This window comes from Xenopus tropicalis, chromosome 8 (assembly GCF_000004195.4).
Source record: "Xenopus tropicalis strain Nigerian chromosome 8, UCB_Xtro_10.0, whole genome shotgun sequence".
Lineage (NCBI taxonomy): Eukaryota > Metazoa > Chordata > Amphibia > Anura > Pipidae > Xenopus > Xenopus tropicalis.
The window spans coordinates 63,535,078-63,553,766 of record NC_030684.2 but is presented as its reverse complement, the minus strand read 5'-3'; the positions used below and the strand labels follow the sequence as shown (position 1 = coordinate 63,553,766).

General features: G+C 40.0%; 1 protein-coding gene across 3 annotated transcripts in view; it reads right to left on the bottom strand.

The window, feature by feature from the left end:
- The window catches only part of hdx (highly divergent homeobox), a 68,904-nt gene extending 58,516 nt beyond the window's left edge, over positions 1–10,388 (bottom strand). The window contains exon 1 of one of the 3 annotated variants that reach the window (XM_012969462.3): positions 10,225–10,388. The gene's annotated coding sequence lies outside the window, so the exon portion shown is untranslated. Of the gene's footprint in view, positions 1–3,257; positions 3,347–10,224 lie in introns of those variants that run through there. The other 2 variants (XM_004916891.4, XM_002938541.5) reach the window with 2 other exon arrangements.
- Positions 10,389–18,689: the final 8,301 nt, after the last annotated feature.

The window sequence follows — 18,689 nt, the reverse complement described above, 5'->3', positions numbered from 1 at the left end:
ATTTATACAACAACTCTCTAGCACTCTGTGCTCTCCCAGGGCAAAATGTCGCCATTTTTATGCTGCCGATTGTCGCGTGCGTAATGTCGCGACAATTAGCGCATGCGATAAATAGCGTGCATGCGGAAAATACCGCGCACGCTATTTATCGCGACAAGGATATCGCATGAAATACCGCGCGTAAAATAGCGCAAGTGTACTAATAGTGAATCGTACGAAAAGTCGACAAAATTAATTAATTATTATTTTGCACTTTAGTTAATCGGGCTCATAGTAACTTTTTAAAAAAAATTTGAATCGAGTTTAAAATTCAGTGATTAGTAAATGAGCCCCATAGTGTTTCAGGATAATGTACATCTTGGTTAAAGTTAGAATTCTGGAAGCCAGTTACTAGAGACCATTTGAGATTAAAGAAAGTACAAGTTGCTTCAGGCATTGTGCCTGTCAAAATTTCCCACAAAACTGTGCCTAGTATTGTAAGTCACTTTCTGTTAATTATAACAATATAGGTTTGCTATGAATTCTACTATTGCCAGCAACAGGCTACTAAACTTTGAATCAATCCACTAAATTTGAAGCAATTTCACTGTCACATTTTTAGCAAATCCGTGACAAAATTTTGCACTTGACACAAAGTTATGCTCCTGGAATGCTGTTTTCTCTCACATGTAATTACTGACACGACTGCTAATCATGCTTTTTAATTATGTTTGTATGTTGTTTTTGGCAATTATATTGCATATTAGATAGTTTTATTTATTTTATTAAGCAATTCCATTGCTTTTTCCACTTCTGCATAGCTTTGGATTGCTGGGGTGTGCTTTCATTCCACAGTGAAACTACTGAAACTAGAAACATGGCCACCAATCACCCCTATGTAACAAATGTATTGATGTACTGCTTTTGATGGATTTTGGCATTTTTTGTACTGTGTTTTATGATTACTTACATTCACCTGTGATTTTTTGTATGTAATAATATATGATTTTCTAAGAGTCTTACTACACAAAACATGTTTTCAAAGTGCTTATGGCAGTAGCCACTGTAGCATTTAAGAAAATTCACATGAACTATTTTAATTTTGGGGTTTTTCTATATGGTAATCAAATGCATACTGGTCTTTAAACAGTTTAGCAGACCCCTGGAATTCAGATTTAGGATGTTTTATTCTTGGTACCTTTAACTTTACGGTGACAGCAGACAGGGAAATTTGTCATGAGGACAAAAGAATTACCGCATTTCCCCAACCAGCGATTTACTTTATTCCTGATGGGAAAGCTACTTGGTGAGAGTTGTCACCTGCGGTAGCGATAAGTCTCCCCGTTTGCCATCACCCTTAGGAAAGCTTCATCTTGGTAATTTAAAGTAGAAAGGCATACTTTCCCATTAAGAATTGTGCACATTTCAAAAGAATTGTTTGGAGAAAAAGATTTTTTGATAATGTGTACTTTCCAACAAATACATATTTGGCTTCCAGGGGTGGACTTATTTTTTGGTGGCTGTACCTTACATAAAATTCTGTTATTATGTGCTGATTTTGCTGATATAACAGATAATATGGAATATTTTGGAGCCTCTACATGTCATATAATTAGTTAAACCTATACACATTGGGTATCAAACTGTTCAGTAGTCCCTGGCATTCATATTTAGGATGTTTTATCTTGGTACCTAATTAAATGCGGGAGAACAGATACTATAAATGTTTTATACATTTTTTTTTTAGGAAAGAGTTTCAATGTGGTAATTTGGAGTATAAAGACATATTTACCTATTTTGGATTTGACAAAATCATTTTTTCCAAAAAAGTATGGTTTGCTAGGATAAACCTACTGTTAGTGGACTTTTTGGCCTTAAAATCTGAAGTATGTAAATTTCTTTTACTTCCTTTCCATGTCAGTATACATGGCCAGTATTGCCCCTCCCAGCCAGGAGGTAGGACCTATACATAATCCAATCAAAATTAGTCCTTACCTATAAGACCACCTGACGCTCTCTTCACCACTGTTATTTTTTGTCCTACTGGACAGGAAGTAGGGTCTTCCTCCTCACCCACTGTTAGTCTAGAAAGTGATACACAGTTTTGATCCTTTTTTATGTCCTTTTTATTTATTTTTTAGCTCTGTGTGCACACAGAAGCTTGATTCCCAGGTAATGTAAAAGAATTTACCTGATGCCCCAATACGCAAACTACTTATTGGGACGAAATGCAGGTGTCGACATACCCAAGCGCTAAAATAGCTGCCCCTGCTGTATGCCCATATTTGCACACAATTCAAACTGGTACTTATTGGGAAGGTCTACCAGTGTAGGTTTTCCCACATTCCTGCCTGTGACCTTCCTTCTTCTATGGTGTTATGAGCCTTGGAAGACTGATACTGGACAAAAGGGCCATGGGTATGGATATGGGCTACTAATAACTAAGCCTGAATCCAGTGAGTATGATTCTTCAGTATCCACTTTGTGTTTGAAATGCTCAGGGCACTGGGAAGCCTGCATACTAATGAGCTAATTATGTCCCTCAGCTGAAAGCTGTCTGGGTTCTTGTGGGAGTTTCCATCCTGCTGACTACTTACTGCTATCTGGTAAGGTGCATGTGCTCCTTTAGGGCTCTTTGATATTGCTGTTTGATAACTTAAGTGTTTTTATTTTGAGCCTGAGTCCTGAGCGCTGGTGTGTCTTTTCATTATGGGACATTTTTTCACTTGTACATTGCATTAGATCTGTGCTTGGTTGATCTTCTGCTGATCTCTGGTTATTGTTGACTACTGTCAACGCCAATGTGAGCTGCTACCAGTGTGCTTTGAAACTAGGTGCTTGTGGGTGACATGTCTTATTCTAGGGCCCCAAGCTAGTGCTAAAGATTGGGTGCATAGATTCAGCACTAGTGGTAAATGTATCACAGTTGTGGTTAAATAATTTTGTGGATAACTGACCTGTTGGTGGTTGCTAGGGTGGTAACACTAGTGAGTTGGCCAGTTCCAGCATTTTGATTGTGGCCACTAGTGGGCGACTGTATCTTGACTGTTTACTTCTTGTTGGCAGAGAATCCTCCCCAGCTGGAGTTGGATGTTTTGGCAATCATAGTGTGGAAATCTCTCTGGTCTGTGAGGGGATGGTCAGTTTTTATTGTGTTGCTTGATTTTTTTTATTGTATGTTATTTATTCCCTACCCTTGTTGTTTAGGGGCATTGCTTGGTAGATCCCATGTGTAATGGCATGGAAGGGACGTAGAACAAAAGGAGAATTTCACTTACCTTCATATCATAAATTCCTTTTTTTCAAGTCCTGACATGTCAGTCCCATCCCAATAACTTGGTTCTTGTACAGCTTGGCAAATGTATTACAGAGGTGAGGAGGAAGTAAGGTGGTCTTATAGGTAAGGACTAATTTTGATTGGCTTTGAAAAAGGCCCTACCACCTGGGTGGGAGGGGCAATACTGCCCATGTGTACTGACATGGAATGGAATTTACGGTATATAGGTAAGTAAAATTCTGGAGGGGTACATTGGAAATTTGGTATTGTACTGCTGGAAGATTTTGAAAATCTCCATAAAGCTATACATATTTGATATATATCTGCTACTGGTACATTCAGAAGACTTTACAAATATGTTGTATTTTCTTGTATAAAAAAAATTATATTTCTCATATGTGCTTATATTAAGGAAACAATTTGTGTTTTTATGTAGACAGAACTCTACATTTTGTCACAGATGTGGAATTACACAAATTCTATCATATTTTGAAAGCTTGACCTGAAATAATATATACTGTAGTTTTCCTAGGTAAACTAACGAACAATAGCTCTGGGTGCAGGCACATCAGTAAGATTTTTGAAGCGTAGGGGAGGGTTCTTGCCCTCCTTTTATCTGCAGTCTGAAAATCCGCCATGTTACAGGAGCCTAAATGTCCTGTAGTGGTAGCTCCAGGGTTCCCCTATGTCAAGGGGTACAGCAGTGCATGATTCAAAACAGAAAGCAAGAAGGACTGAGCAATGCCCAGTACAGGTATGGGATCCCTTATCCGGAAACCCGATATCCAGAAAGCTCCGAATTACGGAAAGCCTGTCTCCCATAGACTCCATTTTAATCAAATAATTCAGATTTTTAAAATTGATTTCCTTTTTCTCTATAAAAATAAAATAGTGCTTTGTATTTGATCCAAACTAAGTTATAATTAATCCTTACAGGATGCAAAATAATCCTATTGAGTTTGATTAATGTTTTATTGATTTTTTAATAGACTTAAGGTATGAAGATCCAAATTATGGAAAGACCCCTTATCTGGAATACCCTTGGTCCCGAGCATTCTGGATAACGGGTCCTATACCTGTACAACTATACTGAAGTGCAAGTTGTGCATTTTGACCCAAGTACCTTTAATGAAAGCGATTTTGTGTAGAACTGACAGTGGGAAAATCTGAGATTGCACTTGTGTACTACCTAACATTTGAAAAATGTAAAGAGGGACAATGAAATGGCACACGCAGCTGTGCAAAATGTTAAAAAATTTGACAGGTTGTTTAAAGTTTAAACACATTTCTGGTGGTTTTGGGATCTTGTTTTATGTGTTATTACAGTTTTGCTAAAAAGGTGAAATTGCTGCAAGTCTCCCAAGAGACCTGTTTAGCTTAAGTGCAGTTGTTGCATTTTGGCAGAGAGCCCTGAATACTTATCTAATTAAGTTTGGGAAACTTTGTATCTTTTTTGGTGTTCAGTGCAGGAGATCAAAGGGAAATGAGGGACTTTTCAATATGAATCCGGGACTGCTGGCGGAGTTGTTACAGGACTGTCCCATGAAAATCAGGACAGTTGGGAGGTATGCACTTGTGGTTATAAATGACCTCTATGATCTCTCAGAACTGATTATAGTGTTCATACCTGCATAGCCTGAAGCTCATTGTCTGGATAAGGTTGCCACCTCTGCAGCCTAGCCCTATGTGTGGAGTTTGAGAGCAGTGATGTAACTAGCATACCGTATGTAGGTGTGAAATACATTTTAAAAGCCTATTTCTTGATACAGAAGTGGAATTATGCAAGAATTCTAGCATATTTTGAGAGCTTGAGTTGAAAAAACTATTTATAGTTTTAAGGAGAGTGAAAAACCGCAAATTGTCTGGGAATAAAAATACTGCAAGTGACCAAATCAGCTGGCAGTTAGAGAATTAAAGAAGTGAACCTTGCTTATATTGATAGCTGCCCCAGCCGCAGACCCATACCCACGGCTGAGTTGTAACTGCAACCCATGAAGTTACCTGCTTTTCTCAGGTAACCCACAGGTATTCTGCAGGGCTCTAACCTAATAATAATATCAACTAAGATCCAGTTGTCCGATTCACTGATAAAAAAGGAACATAGATATCAATCCCCTCGATGTCTTGCATATGATAAGAGGATACATATTTGTTTAAAAAGAAGCATTTAGAAAGTCAAAAAACTTCTTTTACATAATGACACATTTCTATAACTGTATGGAACATGTCACTATTACTAACAATGCAGTGATTTGATACTGGTTTTGTTAAATAGCTATCCCAATCTCGCCTAGCTCAGCTGCACTTACCCCATGAGGAAGAGAGAGAGGCCTCCTACAGTCACTCTGGGCTGGGAGTGGTGCCATCTTTCCGAAGGCTGTAGTACAGTGCTGTATTATTAGAAATACTTGTTCCTTTGCAATTATATGAACATGTCAGTATCGCTTTAATCAGAACCCATTCTACTAGGGCAACAGCAACATCCTACCCGGAGTGGCTTTTTGTTCCACTGAATAATCTATCATTATTACATTTATTTATGAAGTGCCAACATTTGGCACAGTGCTGTACATAAGGGTACATCGTTTGCAAACAAATCAATACTTTATATGAGGACCCTACCCGCAGACTTTCAATCTATAGGGTGGGGATGGTTGATACACAAGGTATAGAATTATGTGTCTGAGGGGGATGTATATTTTGGAAAACATATGGCACATGGGAAATCTATCCTTTTTGTCTGAAAATACCTTACCATTGCTGTTAATGTCTAAATTTCAGGTGCTTAGTCAGCTGTGGAAGAGGCAATTTCCCTTGGGTGACAAAACACTGCACATTGTCCAATGCGTACAAACCTACACGCTTTTTTCCAAGCCCCATGGGCTAGACATTGAGTAGTTTTTTTGAAGACATAATTGCTACTGCTATGTTATTTAATATACTATATGTGGTGATGAAAAGTATGTAAAAGAAAAATAAAATCTCCAAATTTTAGCTTCCTTAAATGTGATCTAAACCCAAAGTATACATGTTTGCCTTCTTGACAAAGCCAAAATGAAAATGAAACTGACTTTGAGGTGGCGGGTGGCGGGTGGTCCAAGAAGTCACAATTCAAGGATTCAAATGTGGTGGTTTACTAGACCGGATCTGCTTCATATCCACTACAACAATTCTCCAAGTTAGTAACACTTGATTTTTTACACAAAAATGCAAAGTGGGTATAACTACATGTAAAATAATGGTTACAAGTTCATACGGACTGGGCAGCATTTTTATACTTTTAAATAACAGCTGTTAGAGCTGTTAGCAGATTTGTAATAATACATCCAGCAGATAATTATCAGTGGATCCTCTAAGACAGTGCTGTACAACTTCTGTGGTGCCGAGGGCCAGAATTTCTCTAGCATATATAGTGGAGGGGCACTAACGGAAGCCAGTTTTGACCATTCCTCTTTTTGAAACTGCACCCTCTTCAAACCACATCCATGTTATTACAAGACCATGCCCACATTAATGGTGGTAGCGCAGCAAAACCCCAAATGGTTGGTGCTCACTGCAGGGATATCACCCTTCATTTATATGTGCTGCCTGTGTGTGCCATACTCTACCTGTCCTATGCTGCCTGTGTGTGCCATACTCTACCTGCCCTATGCTGCCTGTGTGTGCCATACTCTACCTGCCCTACCCTGCCTGTGTGTGCCATACTCTACTTGCCCTATGCTGCCTGTGTTTGCCATACTCTACCTACCCTATGCTGCCTGTGTGTGCCATACTCTGCCTGCCCTATGCTGCCTATGTGTGCCATACACAGTACATACTGACACAATGCTGGCACTGTTTCTGGCACTGAGGTGTGAAGAAGTGAACAATGTGGGTGATTACAGCCTGAGGTATGAACAATACAGTTTGGTGAACAATGCAGGGATTAAAAGGTGTGAATAGTACAGGGGATTACATGTTTAAACAATACAGGGGGTTTACAGCCTGAATCTGAGGTGTGAACCATGCAGGGGGCCAGTTAATCTCAGTACTGATACCATTTGAAGCGTACACAAAGGTAAGCCATCAAAGCAGCCAGGCAGGTGGGGTGCCACACAGAGGGGGGTCGCGGGCCGCCAGTTGGACAGCACTGCTCTAAAAGTATTCAAAGAGATTGGAGCAATCTAAATTGATGATAATCTGTGTGTAAAGGTGGTCATACACGGGCTGATTCTAGCTCCCGATATTGGTCCTTTAGACTGATTCGGCAGCTTATCTGCACGTGTATGGGCACGAAAAAAAAACAGGCCTGCCCAATCAACATGTGGCCTGGAATCGGCCAGATCACATTCAGGCAGGTTTAATTTTTCCGTCGAACCGGGCGCCTATACCCACCATTCTAACTCAATCGTTTTGCCCCAGGGCCAAATGACTGATTTAGCCCGATATAACGCACCTGTAGGTGGGGATATCGGGAGAAGATCTGCTCACTTGGTGAGGTGGGGATGGGGTACCCTAAAACCATAGTTACCCCTGTTGGTATACCTTAGACTCAGTCAGATTGGGCTTAACGTTGATGTTATAACATCTAATCAGTAAATGCTTTAAATACTTAATCAATTGGTTGTTACTCACACAATCACAGCTATAGTGTTCAAGACACCCAGAGGTGGCATTTAAAAATCCTTAAACGTTTAATTTCTAAGAAACCACTAAAAATTAGTATATTTATATTTTATTTATTTTTTATAGTTTTCGAATAACGAGCCGCCATCTTCTTCTAACTCTTTCCAACTTTCAAATGGGGGTCACTGACCCCAGCAGCCAAAAAACAATTGCTCTATATAAGGCTACAATGTTATTGTTATTGTGACTTTATATTACTTATTTTTCTATTCAGGTCATCTTCTATAAACATACCAGTCTCATTCTAAACTACTCCCTAATTGCTAAGGAAATTTGAAACCTGGAAACCAGATAACTGCTGAAATTCCAAACTGGAAAGTTGTTAAACAAAAAGTGAAATAATTAAAAAACCACAAATAACAAAAAAGGAAGACCAATTGTAAATTATCTCAGAACACACTAAATCTTTACAATCTATTACACTCGACATCATTCTAAAAGTTAACTCAAAGGTGAACAATCCCTTTAATGTACAAAATTGCTCAGATGATGGGTAAGTTTACAGCAATTCATTTTTTGAGGTTTATTCCCTTAAAGCTGGCCATAATACAAAATATTATTATTACTTTGTGTTAGTAGACATATAGGAATAACAGGAATAAAGATAGTGACTTACAATATTTGCAGTATTTGACTCACGGGAAATATGTTGCTATGGGCAACAAAAGTTTGTACGTAAGTTGGAGACATATTAGGAACAGTGTTAGAGTAAATTTCTACTGTGAAATTGCACCAAATGAACTCCCTTTTGTAATAAAAGGCACTAAGTTTGCCCAGTAGCAGTAACCTAATGCAACCAATCAGATGTTTGTTTTTAAACAGGTGACCAGCAAATTGCTATGGGTTACTGCTCCTGGGCAAACTTAGTGCCTTTTTTATATGACCCCTTAAATGGGTAGTTTTAGTTAACTCTTTTTTTTAACTTTTAGTATATTATAGAATAGCCAGTTCTAAGCAACTTTTCAATTTAAGTAAAGCCAAGTAAAGTTGTTGAAATATTTGCTGTCTTCTTTTAACTCCTTGTAGCTTTCAAGTGGGGGTCACTGACCCCAGCAGCCAGAAAACTATTGCTCTGTGAGGCTACAATTTTAGTGTTACTGTTACTTTTTAGTAATTATTTTTCTATGCAGCTCCTCTCCTGTTTATATACCTGTCTCTCATTCAAACCACTCCCTGGTTGCTAAGGTAATTTGGACCCTAGCAACCAGAGAGCTGCAGAACAAAAATTGAAATAACTAAAAAAATATAAATAATGAAAAATGAAGACCAATTGCATACTGTCTCATAATATTACTCTCTAAGTCATACTAAAAGTTAACTCAAAGGTGACCAACCCCTGTAAAAGGACTGACTGAGATGGGAGTCATCTTCATGGTAACAGTAGTGGATACAGAGAAATGTGTTTTGCTATTGCTATGGGTAACAGACGTACATGAGGAGAAATGTGTGTGACTTGTAATATTTGGCAGTGTAAATTTTGACGGGAAAATTGCACCAATGACTTAGATGGGGGTCAACTTGAAGGCAGCAGAAGTGGAATGCATAGGAAATTTGTTTTACTGTTGCTATGGGTAACAAGTTAGCGCCTAAGTAAAAGAAATATGTGCAACTTGCAATATTTGTCGCAGTGTTACAGCAAATTTCAAAAGTGAATTTGCACACAACTAAGTGCACTGACTCAGGTGACAGTCAGCTTCAATGCACTAGAAGTACAATACATGGGAAATGTGTTTGTTGCTCCTATGGGGAACAGAAATCAACACCTGATAAGTACATTTTGAAGATTCTGAATGCAAATTGCAACATTTTTTGCAAAACAGCATCAAATAATACAAAACAAACTCTAAATATACTCAAACTGACAAAATGGCTAAGAAATCTAATTCAAGTAATAAATGCTAGAGAAAAGTAAAGGAAGCAAAGTCTGATAGTTTGTGTGCACTGAAAAATATGGTGTGATAGCTTGAGTGCTTTTCTCAGTCTGATAGCTTTACTCCAGCCTTTATCCAGCCCTTCCCACAGAGCGGGGGGAGGGCTCCTCTTGCGTTTGGGGCTGGCTGATTTCCTATTAACCCTGTGCTGCTGACGCTGGACAGCCACAAAACAGGATCAGCACAACAGCGGAGGGGATAGGTAGGCAAGGCAAGGCGGCTTTGCTCAGACTGTAAAGGGCCAACAATGTGCCCAGACCCCTTCCCACACTCTATGTTTTATGCTTCCTGCTCTGTGCTTCCTGGCTATGGGCTATCTTGCAGGCCTCCCACTCCCCACTGCTGCAGAAGCTTCCCGGGATTTGTACCTACCCCCGCCGCTGGAATCACGGGGGCCTCTCCGGGTCCTCTTCGCTCCGGGAACAGACAATGAAATCAGCACGTCCAATCATCAATTCTAATCATGATTGTGACGTAACGACAGACAGCAGCCAATAGGAGCGAGAGATCACGGGCCTGACATTCCCAGGAGCTGAAAGAGGGAGGGGGTAGGGGGGACTGTATGGAGACTATACGGCTGGGAATTGCGGGCAGGCTCGTTTACAACTCCCAGAACACTAAATCAGTCTCAGTCTGAGTTGTTAGTGCCTGAATAGAACTCCTAGCATATCTAGGTGGCTGCACAAAACTTGCTGATGCTTAGTTAAGGTGCACTGTAATAATACGTATTAATATATAACACGCCTTTTTGTTGTAAAAAAAAAAACACAAAGCACCTTTTTTACTTGTGCAAGTGGAAAGCAGCAGTTTTTGTAACGCCATATTCAATAAAAGGCATAAAGTTTGCCTGGGTGCAGAAACCCATAGCAATCAATAAGATGTTTATTATTAAACAAGGGTCCAGTAAATACTGCCTGCTGATTGGTTCCTAATCGTGACTAGACCTGTGGCTAAACTTACACATTTTATCACATACCCATATCACAACTCACACATGAGCACATGGAAAGGATTCTGCTGCTTTGTACCTAATGATCTAGCTACAAGGGGAACAGACCATCTGGTTGTTGGGGGCCTGAATTAAATACAGTCCCCAACTCTGTATTTACACCAAGCTTAGGGGCATTGGGAATGCGGACAGGGGTGCCCACATTATGGTACGTCCCTGCGTGCACATATCCAAATGAGGTTATCCTGGTGCATGGTGCAGCTGCTTATACACCCTGAGGAAAATAACAAACAATGATATACAGTACCAAGCCGGCAGAGATATGCCCAATACCCGTTGGTGCGTATCATTCACATGAATTAAAACCTCTCGTGATTTGGGCCAAAAATTCACCTTTACATAAATTTGAGTCGAAAACCATTTTTAGTTTTCAATAATGTCAGATACTGGAGGCACAGAGGGTTACTGAAGTTTCTCTGCCAACTCAAATGAAGAAAAACATTATGCGTTCGTACTCACAAGCATCTGTTCCTGCTTTCCCCTGTGGTGTATCCTTCCTGCGTTCCATTGCAGGGGAACGCTGGAACAGACGCAGCCCATTCTTTCCTATGCCGCTGTACTCACAACATGTTGCATTCCACCTACGTTTAGCGTTTACATGCGCCTATGTGAGTATAGCCACATTAAGAAGAATGGAATGCACTTTTATCTGCACTCCCCTGTGGTGGAATCTATGCGAACACTACCCCAGGGGAGCGCAGATAAAAACACTTGTCAGTACAAGCCCTAAGGCTTATGGCACATGGGACAAATGGTGACAGGCATTTCAATTAAAACTATAGACAGGGAAGGATTCAGGTGTCTTTACTAGGGATGCACCGAACCCACTTTTTTGGGTTTGGCCGAACCCACGCCGATGGATTCTGCCGAATCCCGAATTAGCATATGCTGGGAAGGGTTGAAAACAGCAGTGCGTGCAGAGCGAGGCAAATTTTTTTTCCTCTACCATTTAACCCTTCTGAATGCTAATTAGTATATGCAAATCCATATGGGCGAAACCAAATCCTTCAAAAAAAGTCTGGATTCGGGCCGAATCCGGGATCCCTTGTCTTTACACCAGTGATCTCCAATCAGTGGCTCTTGAGCAACATGTTGCTTACCAACCCCTTGGATGTTGTTCTCAGCGACCCCAAATCAGGTAGTTATTTTAAAATTCCTGACTTGGTGGCAAGTTTTGGTTGAATAAAAACAAGATTTACTACTAAATAAAGGCTACCTAATGGCCAATCTTAGCCCTTATTTGGCACCTCCATGAACTTTTATGATGCTTGTGTTGTTCCCCAAGTCTTTATACATTTGACTGTGGCTCATGAGTAAGAAAGGTTGGGGACCCCTGCTCTACACCAACAGAAAATACTATGAACCTATGATAATGATAATATTTAGCAACAATTTATTAAGGCTTTGCCGCGCACATGGCTTAGGGGATGGTGGTGATTACATTGTATTTTACACAGGGGTCCTCTGCTACTATGTGCAACCCTCTTATGGATTGTGCCCATTATACAGTACAGTGTGTTTTGTTGGGTGCATACAAATGGGTAAATCGATAATCAAGCTAAATATGCTGTGGACACTTTGCCATAAGGTGTACCTGAAAGATTTCTTTTTAATAGAAGTTATCACCTGACAAAACAGAAATTGCTACAGTTTGGTACAGTACAACAGGGAAGGTGTTGAGCTGAGGGATAGATTAGTTGAACATCAGTGTTCTAGTGGAATACCACAGGGGTTTATCCTTTATCCTTTCCTTTTTAAATGGTTTATTAATGTCCTTGGGGCATTGTAAGTGCTGTTTCTATTTTTGCTTTTCATTTTAAATTGGACAAATGTACATCTGCAAGTGAGGTGAGCAAAGTGCAATTTCAAGAGCACAATTCAGTGTTTTTCCCAGAATTCCAGCATCATTGTGATGCAACACAACAGTGTGCACTTCGATGCATTAAAAGGGCATTAACTTAAGGGATGTAAACATAATTTTTCCTCTTTAGAGATCCCTGGCAAGCTTCACTTTGAATATGCAGTGCAGTTTTCAGCCCCAGTCGTTAGGCTAGGGGCACACAGGCCAGATGATCCGCTCCTATAGGCTTCTTGGTGTAGTTCCACTTACCAATTCACTGGCACTATGTTGGCCTGTGTGCAGCTACACTGAATGGATTTCAGAGACTGTTGCAGAAGAATATTAAAAACATAATAATAATAATAATCAAAATCTAGAACTGCTTGCTAAGTTTGATACGGCTGTTAATATATACTCCACACCATTAACTAACTTTATTTGTCTCTGATGTGCTGTTTTCTCTTTTTAAATTCTGCTTTAACCTCTCTGTGATAGATATACAGGTATGGGATCTGTTATCTGGAAACCCATTATCCAAAAATCACTGAATTATGGGAAGGTCATCTCCCACAGTTGTTTTAATAAAAAAAATCAACATTTTCAAAACTCTGCCTTCCCATTTAAAAGGGTACTAAACCCTGCTGCACTGCTCAACCAAACTTTACTCAGATGTTGCTGGACTTGTAACATATAGTAAAGGTTGAGGCATTCTGGGAGCTGTAGTGTAAGCTCCCCGACTGCATGTGTATGTGTGTGCGGCTCCGTTGTAGAAACAGTTCGATTGAGGATAAGGACCTGCCAATCCTGCGGAGGGCCTGCACCACTATTGCAGTGAGTACGACAGGTGTGCGGCTTTAACAAGTTTGTTTGTAGCTGTAGTGCAGCAACATCAGGGTTGTATTCTTAAAGAAATATTGCAGCCAGGGGCATTAAAATGCAAGAAGACTTCCAATGAGAATTTCAGATGATCTGTGTAAATCTGGCTCCATGTTCTTTGTTCCTGCTATTGGATTTGGAAGCTTTAAGCACAGTTCTTCCAGCACTGAAAAAGTCTGTCCTTTATCCCCATGTCTGATTCCAGTGTTATATAATGTAAAAAAAATGACATCATTTTCTCTATATTTAAGATATACATATACAGTAGATGCTTGACATAGTTCTGCGAATCAACATTCTAACTGGTCACTTCTCTTGCACTTATAATGAGAGTTTTGGTCAGTAGAATGCTCAGTGGTGAATATTCTTGCATCTATAATTATGGTTTTTAGCAACTTCCATAGCAAAACTAGGGGCGCAGTGGGACAGCGTTATGATTGAGTTTACAATCCATTAAATACATAACCGCCTACATTAGGCAGCATTATATTCATGAGTAGTAGACATGGGGAGGCGTATGGACATCCACTCTTCCACCCCTAATAGTTCCATAACTTGTATGTCATTGAGCATTTGCATTTTATTTGCTGGTAAATAATCTCTTATTAGTTACAGTTGTAAATCTGCCAATCCTAGGGGTTCCAAAAGAATTGAACTGAGGAACTGGCCTGAATGCAGGTTAGGGTGAGATTTGAGTTAAGTGCTTATTTGCAGTGCTTATTTGCAGATATTCTATGGCAAGATGGATGGTTTTCATATTCATATTCAACTTTAGAATGAGGAAAGAATGGTTTGGCAGAATGTAGGACTAAAAAGGGGGTTTAATCAAAAAAGTTATTAAACCACAGGATTTGTGGGTAAACATTGTTGGTCTGTGATGAAATAAGCATTAGCAGTTTCCACCACATGCAAAATCTTTATTAAGGGAAACTGATAGAATTCAAGTCTTCTCAGCATCCTGTCCCCTACTTATAAAAGAAAAGCAGTTCATTTTTAACTGCTTTTGGCATCTCATAGTGTGCAAGCAATATTTATTTAACTGTATAATTTGTAAATTACATTTAAAAGAAAACATCCCACAGAGTTAAAGTAAAATAAAGTATTCATTATAAGCACTTCTTTGAAGCATAAAGAAATACTAATGTAATGAATTTAGATTATAATGTTTGTCCTAGTACTGTCTCCATTGTAATTAAAGTTATCATTCCAGTTACCCTCCAGGGTAAGTCTATAAATGTTCATTTCAAACAGGCTCCTTGCAGGACATGGTGATGTGAAGAGCGCTTTAGCTAACTTATAAATATTTTTATGGTGTAGTAGACAAGAACATTTCCCCAAAGTAAGCATCCACAAGTCAAGATTAATTAAAACCTGTTCTGGTTAGCAAACTCTTCAAACCTTATTAGGCTACTGAGTCACAACAGTTATTATAGTGACACCGTTTCCTGAGCACAATGCACATATGTGCTGAAGTTCTTGTTTTAATAAGATTGATATATTTTAAAGGGGACTAGCAGTGGCTTACCCATTTAAATTAAAAAAATTCTTAATTCTGTAATTTATGGAGAAAATTCTTTAGAATATCAGTCGTTCATATGGCCAGAAACACCAAGACCATTTAATTCAATGAATTTAAGCCACGTGTATTAAGCTTGGGTTAGTATTTTTGTCCCAGAACAAAATTTTGTTGCATTTTTGGCATCATTTATTAAGTTATCAAACAGCAAAAGCCATGTAAGCATAGTGAACAGAAAATATCAGCCTTATTCCAATAACATATTACTGTACTTAGCTCCAAATTTGAAAATACATTAGCCACATTTTTAATGTGTCACTTGGAGAAAAAGTGTGGTGAGAATTCTCAAAATTTAACAGTCACTAGTTTTAACAGTAACTAGGAATGGGAGAGTTTGCATACAGTTATATACATACAAATATGCAAATGTCATGCATCCAACATTTGAACAGGTACTGTGTAGCAAAACTTGGCCCATTAAAGAAAAAATGGCGTACCAGAGACATTTAACTGAGCCTTAACAGCACCAAGTAGAATGCTGGACACAAACAGAAAGGTTTATCAATATCACTGTAATTTGAACAAACGAATGACCAAATTGCACTAATCTAACAAATCAATTATTAAAGAGATACTGACACCAGAAATTAAACCTTTTTTTACATCTATCATAACATTGTCTTTGCATGACCTTCATTTTTGCCATAAAAGTATTTGTCCAATGCTTTTATATTACCTGTCTGATCCCCCATATTCCCCTATAAGGGGGCTGCCATATTTGTCCAGCAGGAGTCCGTTAGCATTAGAAGCTATAACTGACAGGCTGAGAAGGGACAGTCAGGTTGGCAAAACAGTCAGGTTTAGGTACTTCAAGTAGCAATTATTTACAAAATCAGATCTCTCAGCGAAAATCAATCAACATGACCTATAGGTAACTTTTGATGTACAAGTGAAAAACCTCTGAGTTGGCGCTCACAAAACACTTAACTTTTGATGTACATTCATATTTTGAGGAGTCATTTTTTAGTGTCAGTATCACTTTAAGTAAGAAGTTCTGGTCTGTGCAGACACTGGCGTGCTGACTGGTGCATGCCACCGTGTTTTTCACACTTTGTACTCTGCCCCATAGGTGAGAAACCACAATGCAGTGCAAGGGCCTCATTGCGGATGCATAGGTCCTTGTACCCTATTTTTTGGGGCGTTTACTGATAGGGAGGACACAGACACAATTTTGCACTCCTTAGTGCAGTACCACAAAAGAGAAAATTGTTTCATACTTACCGTAATTTTCTTTTCCTGGCCATCCCCGTAGTAGCATCTTAAACCCCAGGGTATTCTCTCCTCCCCACAGTGATGACAGAAGGAACACATAAACCTGCCTCTATAAAGCCTCCTCCCCTTCCCCTGCTCCATGGTTAGAACATACAAGGGCTGGGAAGATGCTACTACGGGGATGGCCAGGACAAGAAAATTACAGTAAGTATGAAACAATTTTCTCTTTTCATGGCTATCCCCTCATAGCATCTTAAACCCCAGGGTAAGTACCCGAGCAATGCCATACACAGGGGGGGAACAATAAATCATACTACCACCAATCTTGCTGCATCAAAATCATATTTAATTATGAGGAGGCAGCCTGCAAAACTTTCTGGCCAAATAAAGATTCTTTATGAGACAAAACATCCAGTTTGTAATGTCTAAGGAAGGTATTGGAAGAACTCCAAGTTGCTGCTTTGCAAATAGACTCTGGAGCTGCCTGTGCCGCCGCTGCCCACGAAGTTGCCATACCCCTAGTTGAGTGAGCCCTTATCCCTTCCGGCATGGAACATCCCTGCTCTCTGTAAGCCGTAACTATAGCCATGACAATCTATCATCCGCCTGTCCCTTATAGCTACCTGCTGAAACTACAAACAGATTTTTGGCTTCCCTTATAGGCTGTGTTTTGATTATATATGTTTCCAGACAGTCTCTGACATCCAGACTTCGGAACAATTCTTCATTACTAGGAGAAGATTATGGGCGAAAGGATAGAAGATTTATAGGCTCATTGAGGTGAAATGAAGAAACTACCTTGGGTAGAAACTCTGGCATGGTTCTAAGGACAGCCTTCTCAGGATAGAATACTGTAAATGGAGGCTCACAGGAAAGTGCTCTTAATTCACTGATTCTTCTTGCCGAAGTCACAGCCACCAGAAAGGTTGTTTTTAAGGTTAGATGCCATAAGGAGATATTGTCCCTGGGAGAAAATGGCTTCTCTGACAGAGCCCTCAGAACGAGGGGAAGATCCCAGGGTGGAGCCCATATTTTGACTGGTGGATGTATTCTCTTGGCGGCCACCAAGAAACAAACCACTAGAGGATCCTCTGCCCATTTTAATTTGGAACTGCAGATAAGGCTGAAACCTGAACTTGATGGGAGCTCCATGACAATCCTCTATCTAGACCCGACTGCAGGAACTCTAAGATGCTATTAGTAGAAGGTTGAAAAGGATCATATCCATACTGGTGAGCCCTACACAGGAATTGATCCCAGATTCTGTAGTACTGGGAAGAGGTAGTCACCTTCCTGGCCTTCATTAAGGTAGAGATAACCTTAGTAGAAACACCTAAATTCGCAAGCCCTCTCCTCTCAACTTCCATGCCTTGAGATTGAGATGATGAGGAAAAGGATGGACCACTGGTCCCTGCACAAGCAAGTCCCGTCTGTTTCTGAGATGAAGGGGCTGTTGACACATCAGTCTCCTGAGGAGATGATACCATGGTCGACGTGGCCAGTCTGGTAGGATAGCTATCACAGTGGCTGTAGATTTCATTATCTTGCGAAGTACCAGGAATATCATTGGAAGGGGTGAGAAGATGTAGGAGAGCTCTTCTCCCCAATCCTGAGCTAGGGCATCCACTGCCTTGGCTTGCGGGTATGGAACCCTTGAGAAAAAACCTGCTACTTTTGGGTTTCATGGGGTTGCCATTAGATCTATGGCTGGAGTCCCCCATCTTTGAGTGACAAAATTTAAAACATGTTGATTTAATTCCCATTCTGTATAATCTAGAGGGCGCCGGGAGAGAATATCTGCCGTAATGTTTTCTTTTTCTAGGAATGTACACAACGGTTAGATTGTGCAGATTTTCCTCTGCTCATGTCATAATGAGTTCTCTTGTGCCACCCTGCCTTCTTACATAAGACACAGCCGCCACGTTGTCTGATCTTACTTTTATTGAGGAACCAGCAATAAGGTTTACGAAGGCTCTTAGGGACTACTCTATAGCTTTTAGTTCCAATATGTTTGAAGGGATGTGTCCTAAGTTTGAATGCCAAACCCCTTGTACTGAGCGCCCAAGACAATGAGCCCCCCAGCCTTCTGCGTCCGGCGTCCATATAGACCTCGACCCAGGTTGGCTCTAGGAGTGGAAAACCATTTAACAGATTTTCTTCCTCTCCCCACCATCGGAGGCTTGACTTTACCTTTCGAGGTAGATGAATTAATTGAGACCAATTCCTTTGGTCCTTGTCCCACAGACTCAGAAACTGGAACTGTAATGGTCTCATCTTCCATCTGGCCCACCTGACTAGGCCAATGCAGGATGCCATTAGTCCTA